Below are 15,142 nucleotides of genomic sequence, written 5' to 3' on the forward strand. Positions count from 1 at the left end.
AAAATAAAGCTGGGGGCATCAGCATACCAGATTTTAGTCTGTACTACAAAGCCATAGTGCTCAAGACAGCATGGTACTGGCACAAAAACAGAGACATAGACACTTGGAATCGAATTGAACACCAAGAAATGAAACTAACATCTTACAACCACCTAATCTTTGATAAACCAAACAAGAACTTACCTTGGGGGAAAGACTCCCTATTCAATAAATGGTGTTGGGAGAACTGGATGTCTACATGTAAAAGACTGAAACTGGACCCACACCTTTCCCCACTCACAAAAATTGATTCAAGATGGATAAAGGACTTAAATTTAAGGCATGAAACAATAAAAATCCTCAAAGAAAGCATAGGAAAAACACTGGAAGATATTGGCCTGGGGGAAGACTTCATGAAGAAGACTGCCATGACAATGGCAACAACAACAAAAATAAACAAATGGGACTTCATTAAACTGAAAAGCTTCTGTACAGCTAAGGAGACAATAACCAAAGCAAAGAGACAACCTACACAATGGGAAAGGATATTTGCATATTTTCAATCAGACAAAAGCTTGATAACCAGGATCTATAGAGAACTCAAATTAATCCACAGGAAAAAAGCCAACAATCCCTTATATCAATGGGCAAGAGACATGAATAGAACTTTCTCTAAAGACGACAGACGAATGGCTAACAAACACATGAAAAAATGTTCATCATCTCTATATATCAGAGAAATGCAAATCAAAACAACCCTGAGATATCATCTAACCCCAGTGAGAATGGCCCACATCACAAAATCTCAAAACTGCAGATGCTGGCGTGGATGTGGAGAGAAGGGAACACTTTTACACTGCTGGTGGGACTGCAAACTAGTACAACCTTTCTGGAAGGAAGTATGGAGAAACCTCAAAGCACTCAACCTAGACCTCCCATTCGATCCTGCAATCCCATTACTGGGCATCTACCCAGAAGGAAAAAAATCCTTTTATCATAAGGACACTTGTACTAGACTGTTTATTGCAGCTCAATTTACCATTGCCAAAATGTGGAAACAGCCTAAATGCCCACCAACCCAGGAATGGATTAACAAGCTGTGGTATATGTATACCATGGAATACTATTCAGCCATTAAAAAAAATGGAGACTTTACATCCTTCGTATTAACCTGGATGGAAGTGGAAGACATTATTCTTAGTAAAGCATCACAAGAATGGAGAAGCATGAATCCTATGTACTCAATCTTGACATGAGGACAATTAATGACAATTAAGGTTATGGGGGGGGGAGCAGAAAGAGGGATGGAGGGAGGTGGGTGGGGCCTTAGTGTGTGTCACATTTTATGGGGGCAAGACATGATTGCAAGAGGGACTTTACCTAACAATTGCAATCAGTGTAACTGGCTTATTGTACCCTCAATGAATCCCCAACAATAAAAAAAAAAAAAATAAAAAAAAAAAAAAAAAGAAAACTATGAACTCCTCAGAAAGGAAATAGCAGAGGATATTAACAAATGGAAGAACATACCATGCTCATGGATGGGAAGAATCAACATTGTTAAAATGTCTATACTTCCCAAAGCAATCTACCTATTCAATGCCATTCCTATCAAAGTACCTACATCGTACTTTCAAGATTTGGAAAAAATGATTCTGCGTTTTGTATGGAACCGGAAAAAACCCCGTATAGCTAAGGCAGTTCTTAGTAACAAAAATAAAGCTGGGGGCATCAGCATACCAGATTTTAGTCTGTACTACAAAGCCATAGTGCTCAAGACAGCATGGTACTGGCACAAAAACAGAGACATAGACACTTGGAATCGAATTGAACACCAAGAAATGAAACTAACATCTTACAACCACCTAATCTTCGATAAACCAAACAAGAACTTACCTTGGGGGAAAGACTCCCTATTCAATAAATGGTGTTGGGAGAATTGGATGTCTGCGTGTAAAAGACTGAAACTGGACCCACACCTTTCCCCACTCACAAAAATTGATTCAAGATGGATAAAGGACTTAAATTTAAGGCACGAAACAATAAAAATCCTCAAAGAAAGCATAGGAAAAACACTGGAAGATATTGGCCTGGGGGAAGACTTCATGAAGAAGACTGCCATGGCAATTGCAACAACAACAAAAATAAACAAATGGGACTTCATTAAACTGAAAAGCTTCTGTACAGCTAAGGTGACGATAACCAAAGCAAAGAGACAACCCACACAATGGGAAAGGATATTTGCATATTTTCAATCAGACAAAAGCTTGATAACCAGGATCTATAGAGAACTCAAATTAATCCACATGAAAAAAGCCAACAATCCCTTATATCAATGGGCAAGAGACATGAATAGAACTTTCTCTAAAGACGACAGACGAATGGCTAACAAACACATGAAAAAATGTTCATCATCTCTATATATTAGAGAAATGCAAATCAAAACATCCCTGAGATATCATCTAACCCCAGAGAGAATGGCCCACATCACAAAATCTCAAAACTGCAGATGCTGGCGTGGATGTGGAGAGAAGGGAACACTTTTACACTGCTGGTGGGACTGCAAACTAGTACAACCTTTCTGGAAGGAAGTATGGAGAAACCTCAAAGCACTCAACCTAGACCTCCCATTCGATCCTGCAATCCCATTACTGGGCATCTACCCAGAAGGAAAAAAATCCTTTTATCATAAGGACACTTGTACTAGACTGTTTATTGCAGCTCAATTTACAATCGCCAAAATGTGGAAACAGCCTAAATGCCCACCAACCCAGGAATGGATTAACAAGCTGTGGTATATGTATACCATGGAATACTATTCAGCCATTAAAAAAAATGGAGACTTTACATCCTTCGTATTAACCTGGATGGAAGTGGAAGACATTATTCTTAGTAAAGCATTACAAGAATGGAGAAGCATGAATCCTATGTACTCAATCTTGATATGAGGACAATTAATGACAATTAAGGTTATGGGGGGGGAAGCAGAAAGAGAGAGGGAGGGAGTGGGGTGGGGCCTTAGTGTGTGTCACACTTTATGGGGGCAAGACATGATTGCAAGAGGAACTTTACCTAACAATTGCAATCAGTGTAACTGGCTTATTGTACCTTCAATGAATCCCCAACAATAAAAAAAAAAGAAAAAAAAAAATGTAAATGCACTGGGGCGGAGCAAGATGGCAGCCGAGTAACAGCTTCCTTGCATCTGGGCACCGTGAGTCTGGGGAGATAGGACTCCAGGCATCTCTGGCTGGTGGGAACTGCCTATCATCACTCCTATGAGGATACAGGGAGTCAGCGAGAGACTTCTGGACCCCAAGAGGAGGACTAAAACAGTGGAAAACCGGCAAGTGGTCGCGTGTGTTCAACCCGTCTAAACCCGCCCACAACTTCCACAGGCACAAGAACTTAAAGAGCAAGAGGAAGTGAAAGGAAAATTAGGGCAAGGAAACAGATAAAAGAAATCACTCATGAGGAAGAATCAGCAGAAAACTCCAGGCAACATGAAGAACCAGTCCAGAACAACCCCGCCAAGGGACCATGAGGTAGCTACTGCAGAGGATTCCACCTATACAGAAATGTTAGGAATGACAGAAAGGGAATTTAGAATACACATGTTGAAAACAATGAAAGAAATGATGGAAACAATGAAGGAAACTGCTAATAAAGTGGAAAATAACCAAAAGGAAATCCAAAAACAGAATCAAATCAGAGATGAACGATATGAAGAATATAAAAAGGATATAACAGAGCTGAAGGAAATGAAACAGTCAATCAGGGAACTTAAAGATGCAATGGAAAGTATCAGCAACAGGTTAGACCATGCAGAAGAAAGAATTTCAGAGGTAGAAGACAAAGTTTTTGAGATAACTCAGATAGTAAAAGAGGCAGAAAAGAAGAGAGAGAAAGCAGAACGTTCACTGTCAGAATTATGGGACTTTATGAAGCGTTCCAACATACGAGTTATAGGAATTCCAGAAGGGGAAGAAGAATGCCCCAGAGGAATGGAAGCCATACTAGAGAATATTATAAAAGAAAATTTCCCAAACATCACCAAAGATTCTGACACACTGCTTTCAGAGGGCTATCGGACCCCAGGTCGCCTCAACTCTAACCGAGCTTCTCCAAGACACATTGTGATGAACCTGTCCAAAGTCAAGACAAAAGAAAAGATTCTGCAAGCTGCCAGGAGTAAGCGCCAGTTGACCTACAGGGGCAAATCCATCAGAGTGACCTCAGACTTCTCTAATGAAACTTTCCAAGCAAGAAGACAATGGTCATCTACCTTTAATCTACTTAAACAGAACAATTTTCAGCCCAGAATTCTGTACCCTGCTAAGCTAAGCTTCAAAATTGATGGAGAAATCAAATCATTTACGGATATACAAACATTGAGGAAATTCACCACAACAAGACCAGCTCTACAGGAAATACTTCAACCTGTTCTGCACACTGACCACCACAATGGATCAGCAGTAAAGTAAGAACTCAGAAATCAAAGGACAGAACCTAACCTCCACACTGATGCAAAAGATAAAACTAAGCAATGGACTCTCACCAAATAAGACGAATAGAATACTACCACACTTATCAATTATCTCCATAAATGTTAATGGCTTGAATTCCCCACTGAAGAGACATAGATTGGCTGACTGGATTAAAAAACACAAGCCATCCATTTGCTGTCTGCAAGAAACACACCTGGCTTCAAAAGACAAATTAAAGCTCCGAGTCAAGGGTTGGAAGACAATTTTTCAGGCAAATGGAATTCAGAAGAAAAGAGGAGTTGCAATCTTATTTTCAGATACATGTGGATTTAAAGCAACTAAAGTCAAAAAAGACAAAGATGGTCACTTTATATTGGTCAAGGGAAAACTACAACAAGAAGACATTTCAATTCTAAATATCTATGCACCAAATTTAAATGCTCCCAGATTCTTGAAACAGACCTTACTCAGTCTGAGCAATATGATATCTGATAATACCATCATAACAGGGGACTTTAACACACCTCTTACAGAGCTGGACAGATCCTCTAATCAGAAATTAAACAAAGATATAAGAGATTTAAATGAGACCCTAGAACAATTATGCTTGATAGACGCATATAGAACACTCCACCCCAAAGATAAAGAATATACATTCTTCTCATCACCCCATGGAACATTCTCCAAAATTGATCATATCCTGAGACACAAAACAAATATCAACAGAATCAAAAGAATTGAAATTTTACCTTGTATCTTTTCAGACCATAAGGCACTAAAGGTGGAACTCAACTCTAAAAAAAATGCTCGACCCCATCCAAAGGCATGGAAATTAAACAATCTTCTGTTGAATAACAGATGGGTGCAGGAAGAAATCAAACAGGAAATCACTAACTTCCTTAAGCATAACAACAATGAAGACACAAGCTACCAAAACCTGTGGGATACTGCAAAAGCAGTTTTGAGAGGAAAATTCATCGCTTTAGATGCCTACATTCGAAAAACAGACAGAGAGCACATCAACAATCTCACAAGAGACCTTATGGAATTGGAAAAAGAAGAACAATCTAAGCCTAAACTCAGTAGAAGAAAAGAAATCTCCAAAATCAAATCAGAGATCAATGAAATTGAAAACAAAAGAATCATTCAGAAAATTAATGAAACAAGGAGTTGGTTTTTTGAAAAAATAAATAAAATAGATAAAACATTGGCCAGACTAACTAGAAATAGAAAAGTAAAATCTCTAGTAACCTCAATCAGAAATGATAAAGGGGAAATAACAACTGATCCCACAGAGATACAAGAGATCATCTCTGAATACTACCAGAAACTCTATGCCCAGAAATTTGACAATGTGAAGGAAATGGATCAATATTTGGAATCACACCCTCTCCCTAGACTTGGCCAGGAAGAAATAGACCTCCTGAACAGACCAATTTCAAGCACTGAGATCAAAGAAACAATAAAAAAGCTTCCAACTAAAAAATGCCCTGGTCCAGATGGCTTCACTCCAGAATTCTATCAAACCTTCAAGGAAGAGCTTATTCCTGTACTGCAGAAATTATTCCAAAAAATTGAGGAAGAAGGAATCTTCCCCAACACATTCTATGAAGCAAACATCACCCTGATACCAAAACCAGGAAAAGACCCAAACAAAAAGGAGAATTTCAGACCAATCTCACTCATGAATATAGATGGAAAAATTCTCAACAAAATCCTAGCCAATAGATTACAGCTTATCATCAAAAAAGTCATTCATCATGATCAAGCAGGCTTCATCCCAGGGATGCAAGGCTGGTTCAACATACGCAAGTCCATAAACGTTATCCACCATATTAACAGAGGCAAAAATAAAGATCACATGATCCTCTCAATAGATGCAGAAAAAGCATTTGATAAAATCCAGCATCCTTTTCTAATTAGAACACTGAAGAGTATAGGCATAGGTGGCACATTTCTAAAACTGATTGAAGCTATCTATGACAAACCCACAGCCAATATTTTACTGAATGGAGTAAAACTGAAAGCTTTTCCTCTTAGAACTGGAACCAGACAAGGTTGTCCTCTGTCACCTTTACTATTCAACATAGTGCTGGAAGTTCTAGCCAATACAATTAGGCAAGACAAGGAAATCAAGGGAATCCAAATGGGAGCAGAGGAGGTCAAACTCTCCCTCTTTGCTGACGACATGATCTTATACTTAGAGAACCCCAAAGACTCAACCACAAGACTCCTAGAAGTCATCAAAAAATACAGTAATGTTTCAGGATATAAAATCAATGTCCACAAGTCAGTAGCCTTTGTATACACCAATAACAGTCAAGAGGAGAAGCTAATTAAGGACACAACTCCCTTCACCATAGTTTCAAAGAAAATGAAATACCTAGGAATATACCTAACGAAGGAGGTGAAGGACCTCTATAAAGAAAACTATGAACTCCTCAGAAAGGAAATAGCAGAGGATATTAACAAATGGAAGAACATACCATGCTCATGGATGGGAAGAATCAACATTGTTAAAATGTCTATACTTCCCAAAGCAATCTACCTATTCAATGCCATTCCTATCAAAGTACCTACATCGTACTTTCAAGATTTGGAAAAAATGATTCTGCGTTTTGTATGGAACCGGAAAAAACCCCGTATAGCTAAGGCAGTTCTTAGTAACAAAAATAAAGCTGGGAGCATCAGCATACCAGATTTGAGTCTGTACTACAAAGCCATAGTGCTCAAGACAGCTTGGTACTGGCACAAAAACAGAGACATAGACACTTGGAATCGAATTGAACACCAAGAAATGAAACTAACATCTTACAACCACCTAATCTTCGATAAACCAAACAAGAACTTACCTTGGGGGAAAGACTCCCTATTCAATAAATGGTGTTGGGAGAACTGAATGTCTACATGTAAAAGACTGAAACTGGACCCACACCTTTCCCCACTCACAAAAATTGATTCAAGATGGATAAAGGACTTAAATTTAAGGCACGAAACAATAAAAATCCTCAAAGAAAGCATAGGAAAAACACTGGAAGATATTGGCCTGGGGGAAGACTTCATGAAGAAGACTGCCATGGCAATTGCAACAACAACAAAAATAAACAAATGGGACTTCATTAAACTGAAAAGCTTCTGTACAGCTAAGGTGACGATAACCAAAGCAAAGAGACAACCCACACAATGGGAAAGGATATTTGCATATTTTCAATCAGACAAAAGCTTGATAACCAGGATCTATAGAGAACTCAAATTAATCCACATGAAAAAAGCCAACAATCCCTTATATCAATGGGCAAGAGACATGAATAGAACTTTCTCTAAAGACGACAGACGAATGGCTAACAAACACATGAAAAAATGTTCATCATCTCTATATATTAGAGAAATGCAAATCAAAACATCCCTGAGATATCATCTAACCCCAGAGAGAATGGCCCACATCACAAAATCTCAAAACTGCAGATGCTGGCGTGGATGTGGAGAGAAGGGAACACTTTTACACTGCTGGTGGGACTGCAAACTAGTACAACCTTTCTGGAAGGAAGTATGGAGAAACCTCAAAGCACTCAACCTAGACCTCCCATTCGATCCTGCAATCCCATTACTGGGCATCTACCCAGAAGGAAAAAAATCCTTTTATCATAAGGACACTTGTACTAGACTGTTTATTGCAGCTCAATTTACAATCGCCAAAATGTGGAAACAGCCTAAATGCCCACCAACCCAGGAATGGATTAACAAGCTGTGGTATATGTATACCATGGAATACTATTCAGCCATTAAAAAAAATGGAGACTTTACATCCTTCGTATTAACCTGGATGGAAGTGGAAGACATTATTCTTAGTAAAGCATCACAAGAATGGAGAAGCATGAATCCTATGTACTCAATCTTGATATGAGGACAATTAATGACAATTAAGGTTATGGGGGGGGGAAGCAGAAAGAGAGAGGGAGGGAGTGGGGTGGGGCCTTAGTGTGTGTCACACTTTATGGGGGCAGGACATGATTGCAAGAGGGACTTTACCTAGCAATTGCAATCAGTGTAACTGGCGTATTGTACCCTCAATGAATCCCCAACAATAAAAAAAAAAGAAAAAAAAAAATTTTTTCACCAAAAAAAAAAAAAATGTAAATGCAAGGGGAGGAGCAAGATGACAGCCAAGTAGCAGCTTCTTTGCAAGTGGTCGCAGTGAGATTGGAGAGCAAAGACTCCAGGCATCTCTGGCTTGTGGGCTCTGCCCAGAAACATCCCTTTGGGGATGCAGGGAGATAGCGAGAGACTTCCAGACCCCAGGAGGAGGACAAAAGCAGTAGAGAACTGGTAAGTGGTTGAGATCAGTCTGAGACTTCCACAGCTGTAACTACAACAGCAGTAAGATTGCAGACAGGGAAGGCCTTCCCTGTGGGTTGTTTTGTTTTTTTGGACTTACCCACTCGGTTGAATTACCTTGGGAGAACTTGGGTGAGAGTGCAGATGACTTTAACCATTGTCCAGGGTTCAGGACTGAGCCGTGGGCCAGAACGGAGTTAACAATGTTCAGCTGTGGACCCAACAGCAGCCATTATGGGAGAACTGCCCTACAGGCTCAGCCCTCAGGGTTGCAGAGTGAGGCTGGGGCTGGGAAACCTTGGGCAAGGGTTCTAGTGACTGTGAGCAGCACCAAAGGCCAGGACTGAGACACCAAGGAAGAGTGGAGCTTTCAGTGTTTGGCAGTAGGAGGGCTGCCTTGCAGCCTCAGACCTCAGGGGCATAGATGGAGGCCAGTGTTGGCGCACCAGATAAGCATGCAGCCACTTCAAGAGAGATTCAGTGACAAGTGCTTTCCTGAGAAAGGTTCTACTTAGCCAAGGTTAATGGCTTAAAGTGTCTTTTAAGCGGGCTGAGGAGAGATTCAGACTCTCAACCTTCTGGGGTTTGAGGGCAAAGAAGTCAGCAGAGGCCTCCAGTCTCTATCTCTTACAGCTGTATCAACATTGTGATTAGCATCTTATACCCCAGAAGATCACCTGTTGCCCAGACAATATTCAGCAAAATATATATATTGCTTTGCTTTGTTTTGATTTGGGGTTTTTTTTCTTTCAACATTTTCCCCCTATATTTTTCTTTCTTTTTTTTTCTTTCTTCATTTTTCTAGTTTAAATATAATTGTCTATTATTGCCTTCTTTAATAATAAGAACTTCATTTTTCCTAGTGTTTCTGCCCCTGTTGTTTGGTTTTTCCCCCCATTTTATCCTGTAATGTTCTCTGTTTGTTTAGTTTTGGTTTAATTTATAGTATTTTTGTCTTTCCTCTCTATTTGGTAGAAGTGGGGTACTGTGTCTGCTCAGGCTGGCAAAGATTTGCTGACCTATAGAGAACTACCCAACCCAGAACCCCCAGAGATTGGGGGTTTTTAAGGTGTGGGTCAAAGTATCCTACTTTACACCTTTGTTACTCCTGTCTCCCTCTTTCTGTGCCTCTCTTATATTGGTCAGTATTCCCTTTTACTCACCCCCTCTCCTTTCTCTTTTTCCTTTTTTTAAATCTTTCTTTTCCTTCTTGCTTTTCAATCTTCTCATCCTTTTAGTCCTGTACCAAAAGGACTCATTGAAACCTCAGGCCAGAGATATGGTAACTTAAAGATCAAGCAGAAGTGAAAGGAAAATTAGGGCAAAGAAACAAAGAAAAGAAAAAAATCATGAAGAAGAATCAGCAGAAAAATCCTGGCAACATGAAAAACCAGTCTAGAGCAACCACCCCCACCCCACCCCCAAGGGTCTGTGAGGTAGCTACTACAAAGAATTCCACCTGTAAAGAAATGTTAGAAATGACAGAAAGGGAATTTAGAATACAGATGATGAAAACAATGAAGGAAACTGTTGATAATGTGGAAAATAACCAAAAGGAAATCCAAAAACAGAATCAAATAAGAGATGAACGATATGAAGAATATAGAAAGGATATAGAAAAAACCTGTATAGCTAAGGCAGTTCTCAGTAATAAAAACAAAGCAGGGGCATCAGCATACCAGATTTTAGGCTATGCTACAAGGCCATAGTGGTCAAAACAGCATGGTACTGGCACAGAAATAGAGATATAGACACTTGGAATCGAATAGAGAACCAGGAAATGAAACTAACATCTTACAATCACCTAATCTTTGATAAACCAAACAAGAATATACACTGGGGGAAAGACTCACTATTTAATAATGGTGCTGGGAGAACTGGATATCCACATATAAAAGACTGAAACTGGACCCATACTTTTCTCCATTCACAAAAATTGATTTAAGATGGATAAAGGACTTAAATTTAAAGCATGAAACAATAAAAATTCTCAAAGAAAGCATAGGAAAAACACTGGAAGATATCAACTTGGGGACTTTATAAAGAAGACTGCTGCTGCTGCTATGGCAATTGCAACAACAACAAAAATAAACAAATGGGACTTCATTAAACTGAAAAGCTTCTGTACAGCTAAGGAGACAACAACCAAAGCAAATAGACAACCTACACAATGGGAAAGGATATTTGCATATTTTGAATTAGACAAAAGCCTGATAAGTAGGATCTATAGAGAACTCAAATTAATCCACATGGAAAAAGCCAACAATTCCATATATCAATGGGGAAGAGACATGAATAGAACCTTCTTTAAAGAAGACAGACAAATGGCTAGCAAACATATGAAAAAAAGTTCATCGTCCCTAATTATTAGAGAAATGCAAATCAAAACCATCCTGAGATATCATCTAACCCCAGCAAGAATGGCCCACATCACAAAATCTCAAAACTGCCAATGCTGGCATAGATGTGGACACACTGTTGGTGGGACTGCAAACTAATACAACCTTTTTGGAAGAAAGTTCTTTGGAGAACTCTCAAAGAACCCAAGCTAGACCTCCCATTTGATCCTGCAATCCCATTACTGGGCATTTACCCAGAAAGAAGAAAATCCTTTTATCATAAAGACACTTGCACTAGACTGTTTATCGCAGCTCAATTTACAATTGCCAAAATGTGGAAATAGTCTAAATGTCCCCCAAGCCAGGAATGGATCAACAAGCTATGGTATATGTATACCATGGAATACTATTCAGCCATTAAAAAAGATGTAGACTTTACATCCTTTGTATTAACCTGGATGGAAGTGGAACACATTATTCTTAGTAAAGCATCGCAAGAATGGAGGAGCATGAATCCTATGTATTCAATTCTCATATGAGGACAATTAATGACCTAGTACATGGTGGGGGGGAAGGGGAGAGCAGAGAGAGAGAGAAGGAAGGAGGGGGTGGGAAAAAGAAAGAGTATAGGGGGTGGGAAAAAGGAAAAGTGGAGAGAGGGAAGGAGGGAGGGGGTAGGGTCTTGATGTGTGACACACCCTTTGTGTACTACAATTATAAGAGGGACTTTACCTCACAAATGCATATCCTGGTTTCTTGTACCCTCAATGAATCCCCAACAATAAAAAAAGCAATTAATTCTTAATCTGATTCTCAAATCAAAAATTAATTAATTAATTAATTAAATTAAAATATAAGTGCTTTAGAACTTGTTACAGGGTCCCAGCTTGAATCTATGGTGAGTTCCCCTCAAACTTAGTATATCTTGATATTCCAAAAGGACTGTGGGGCGCACTCACCAGGAATCTTTTTAACAACGATCAAGGTTCTTCCTAGGAAAAGAACTAGCCCTAAAGAAAGAGTCAGTAAAGCTTGGAAGGGAGAAATAATTGAGAGCATATCATATGACTGTCACTCAGGCTCTCTCCAGCCCATACTCATGGAGAATTGTGCCAATAGGAGCCAACATACTTCTCTCTCTGAAAGCTCCATGAGACCTGGTAGTCTGTAAAACATCAGTACCCCAGGTACCAGTGGTGGCTGACTACTGGGTAATACAGCATCTTTGTGCATATTGTCACTATGTAGAGCTTCAGTGAAATGCCCAGGCAAAGAGTTGCTGACCTATAGGGAATCACCCAACCCAGCACCCCCAGAGGTTGGGGGTTTTTAAGGTGTGGGTCAAAGTACCCTACTTTACACCTTTATTACTCCTGTCTCCCTCTTTCTGTGCCTGAGCAGGGCACAGAAGTCAGGGCCCTCATTGCCAATCATCAAGTAACTCACATCAAGTAACTGATCACATACTCTGGCAGCTGTGGTGACGTAGCTGCATTTGGCAACTGCAGTAACTGGATTATTATTATTATGACTCAGTAGTGAAGACAATTTTTTTTAATTGACATGACACAAATACTCTTAGAAACTTTCAGGATATTTTGCCAAATCTGAGGGAGTTGGACTCTGTTTAGACCAAATGAGAAGAGATATATAGAAATACTTCTTTGTAACTGCTATTACACTGTCCCATACCAAGGTAAGTGCAGCCTCAAAAATACAATTTACACACCTAAAAGTTAAGTTTCAGTTGGATAGAGTCATTACACTTATGAAGAATGATTCTAGAGTCATTACACTTATGAAGAATGATTCATTCTCACATGACAGAAGACCAAGTAATCACTATTATTGCTACTAAAATCAAGCTAAATATAACTTTGAAAAATATTTACTTTTAAATTTGAAAACTTATTTTAAAAATAATACAGATGACATCATAAATACCCATTCCCATCACCCAAAATGAATGAACATTACTATTTGATGATATGTGCTCCAGATATTTATCTTAGAAGAAATAAAACAGTCAAAGACAGTGTCCCCTAGAGTCCCTTCCACACTCTCATTCCCATTCCTCCCCCTCTATCCCCAAGAGGAAATCATGGATGCAATTTTTAAATACACAACAAATAATGTTTGTGGATATATGACTACAAAACAAAAGAATAAAGATAAGAAGTACGTACATATTAAGGTAAAATTTTAAAATAAGAGATGGAGTGAAAAGGTTTTACTCTTCTTACAAATACTGTAGGCTATAAAGAAACTTTTTAATTCCTTTTTAAGTCAAGGAAAAGTAATCAAGGATAATTGACTATTTCAGTATAGCAAAATGTCACATAGCTATAATCTCACTCTTTCTTTTCCGTTGAGTGTGAGAAAATGATAGAAGAAAGTTGGGAGCTGGGAACCGGAGATAAGATAGTGTTTCTTCCTTCCAGCAATCCTTCTTTTAGAAACTGCAAAAAGAGGACAGTAGGAGAGACCCACAGTTGATCTCCGAGAAGTGAGTAGCTGGACGCACCATGACACCAGCCAAGCCCAAAGGATAAAGCAAATCCCTGGATAGGGCTTTTGGTTCCAAGCTAAGAAATGCAAGGTAAGCTGCAAAAAAGCTTTCTCATCAGGGCCTAGATGTGTCTGATTATAGTAAATAAATGTACCTATAAAATGCATGAAAAAGCTACCCAGCTTTTCCATAATTTTTCCACAGCGTTTATTTAGTGTAAGAGTAACAATAAAGCTTCTGTTAAGTAGTCATGAAAGTTATCTAAATAAGGTTTAAACTGAAAAGCAAAAATAATGTAGGATATACAGTGGAGCCAGATTTCTAATTAAACAAGGAGATTAAAACTATTCATCTCTGCTCCTTTGTAAAATCCAACCAATATTAATATTACAGGAATAAAAAAAAATAGATTCACTCCCAAGTTCACAGAATGTGGATAGGGCTTGGCCACTGACCCTAGATTGGGGAGAGAAAAAGGGAAGTCTGGCAGAAATCAAATCACAGGAAACAAGAGAGCCCACACCAGCAGAAGAGAGGAACCAGCAAAGTTCTGCAAGATGGAAAGGAGGTGGCTTGTAGTACTGAGTCAAAGAAAGAAGGCAAGAAACTGCCATATTGAAGGCTAGAGGGAAGAAGACACAGGAACTAACCCCTTCACATTATAGAATCCTGGAAAGATTCAAGATTCAAAAGCCTTGTGAGAAAAGTCAGACTGATAAATAACACCCTTCTTTTTCCTCAATTGAGTACACAGGCTGTTCCGCTATAGATGCAGGCGACAAGCAATGGGAGATCAAAATGTCATCTTTAATGTGGAATCTTGGATTGGAATCTGGACCAGAAAAAGATCTGCGGAAAAACTAATGAAATTCAAATAAGGTTCCGTGGATTGGTTAATTGTAATGTATTATGAATCTCTGGCTTTCTATCTTTGTCCTGTGGTTATATAAGAAGTTAATTTAACATCCAGGAAAGCTGAGTGAAGGGTGTATAGGAATTCTCTGTACTCTTTTTATAAATTGTCCGTAAGTCTAAAATAATTTCAAAATTATACATTTTTTAGAAGTAAAATGTCTCTTCAATTACTGATAAAGCTAATATTAGAACACATGCCTTATTCTTCCTGAATTGGATGAAAAGTGTCTACTTCACTCCTAAATTAGACAGATTTACCTACTCATAATTATAAGCTATGATGGGCCAACTCAAGTCTTACTACAGAACAGAGCCAGCAGGCTCGGTGCTGACGTGCGGCCAAGAGTTAATGAGAACACCTGCTGTCCTAAAGACAGACAAAGCTTCAGTGTAAAACCCTAGAATCATCTAGAAAAGAAAGGTGAGAGGAAAGTGCTGAGCCATGCCTCCGCCATTCCTTCCCCACTCTCTCCAATTAAATTGATCTGCTTTGACTGGGGAGGAAAGAAAATCCTTCTCCAGGAGGGAGAAGAAAGAAAATCCAGGAGCATCATTCTCATGCAGTGTACCCAGTGTTT

The sequence above is a fragment of the Nycticebus coucang genome, chromosome 1 (genome assembly GCF_027406575.1).
Source record: "Nycticebus coucang isolate mNycCou1 chromosome 1, mNycCou1.pri, whole genome shotgun sequence".
Taxonomy (NCBI): Eukaryota; Metazoa; Chordata; class Mammalia; order Primates; family Lorisidae; genus Nycticebus; species Nycticebus coucang.